This window comes from Cavia porcellus, unplaced genomic scaffold (assembly GCF_034190915.1).
Source record: "Cavia porcellus strain 051 isolate PalLab524CR breed Dunkin Hartley unplaced genomic scaffold, mCavPor4.1 scaffold_2, whole genome shotgun sequence".
In the NCBI taxonomy this organism is placed as follows: Eukaryota; Metazoa; Chordata; class Mammalia; order Rodentia; family Caviidae; genus Cavia; species Cavia porcellus.
Window position 1 is genome coordinate 96,022,947 of NW_026947485.1, and position 1,652 is coordinate 96,024,598.

General features: G+C 45.1%; 1 long non-coding RNA gene across 1 annotated transcript; it reads left to right on the forward strand.

Annotated features, from left to right (window-relative positions):
• Positions 1–40: 40 nt before the first annotated feature.
• Positions 41–1,652, forward strand: LOC134475231 (uncharacterized). The gene is made up of 2 exons (XR_010046263.1): positions 41–219; positions 1,345–1,652. It is a non-coding gene; the product is annotated as an uncharacterized LOC134475231 (long non-coding RNA).

Genomic DNA, 1,652 nt, shown 5'->3' on the forward strand with positions numbered 1-1,652 from the left:
GTTTCCGTCCGTGCAGCGTGGAATTGACGCAGAGCGACTTCCGGCTCGTCCAGCTTACACCCAGATCCGCCGCTCTATTCTACCGTGGGGAGAGCCGCAAGGGAAGACACGCATGCGCCTGTCCTCTGGCTTTTGGAAGGACTTTCAAATTCTGCGGGCGAACGGGAGGAGGGCGGAGCTCGTACACTGAGTTGACTGTGTGGAACTAGGAAGCAGCATGTAAGGCATTTGCTTGGTTCTTGGAGGTGACTAGGTCAGCAGTTCATGGAAGACTTGCAGAACCCATTCCTGACCTGGTGATCTCCGAGTGGACACCAGGGCCTTTTCTGCCTTCCTTCTGGGGCTTTTAGGGTGGCGAGAGTGGGAGAACAGCCATGTTTCAGATTATTTTTCTTTCCTACTGTCATAGGGAGAGGAAACTCCCCATCTACTATATGTCCCTTACTAGTTGTGTTCTTCAAAATCAAAGAATAAATTTTAGAAACAACAGAATTTAAGAGTAGAAATATTTATTGAGCAAAAGAAAGCTTCTGTCTGAGAGAGAGACAGAAGGGGTCCGGAGTGGGTTGCCAAAGATTCTGTATTTTCTAGGGGTTTTTATAGATTAAAACCATAAGGTGAGGCAGGTGTAAAGTGTGGAAAACTGGGAACTTGCAAGGCAGATGGGCATGAGGTGGGGCAGAACTATGGTCAACCAGTAAGTTTAATTTTTCAGGTGAAATTGACCAAATCAAGGGTAAACGGGGAAGTGAGTCACATAAGGGAGTCAGCATTCTTCCCTCAGTGACTCTTCCTATAGGGGATGGGGATGGTGACTCCAGGCTTCTCAAAATGATCTATATTTAATCCCTAAGGATTATACTTAAAGGTGTGGTTGCATTTGTTTTGCCTTCTGTTTTTAGATCTGGCCCACAGCAAGAGGTGTGAGTCTCCTCCATGGTCACAAGATACCTGGTCCTCTGTGCCAGTTTCCTGAGGGCCTAGCTATTTCTAACTAGCTCTACTGCCTGTTAACACTACCAGTTCTAACAGTAGAGCATAGTTTAGGTGGAGTTGGGAAGTTGCAGTTTGTTGGGCTTGCTGGGCTGTGTAAGGCCAGGCAGCCTTTGGTGTCTCAGCCTTTGCGAATTGGCTCAGTTTATAGAAAAGTGGAATATCAGTTTCCAAATTGTGTTTCACTCATATTTATATAGGGACAATATGGGACATCCAAATAATGTAAGGGAAATATTATTGAAAGGTTCTTGCCCAAGAAATACATTACTGTACGTTTATGGCGGTGGTCTAACATAGTGGAAGGCCAAAGCGGAACGCCTACCACTTCCTGCTTCTTTTCTTCCTCAGCCTGAATTGCAACTCCCCTTCCTGTCTGCGAAAAGAAAATTCCAGTCAGCTCCTGGTGCCTCATCAATGCCCGCCCTATGCACTCCCAGTCAGAGGTTTTATATATATATATATATATATATATATCCCATACCCCCACGTTTTGGTAGAGGTGGCTAGACTGTCTATGGTCATGGGCTCCTCTCTGCATCCTTGGAATAAAGGCTATTTTTTACTTTATGCCCTCTCTTTTAACGTGCCAAAAACTCTTTCAATTATAACTTCCAATCTACTACATGTCCAATACACAGAGTTTGTATTCCCCAAAA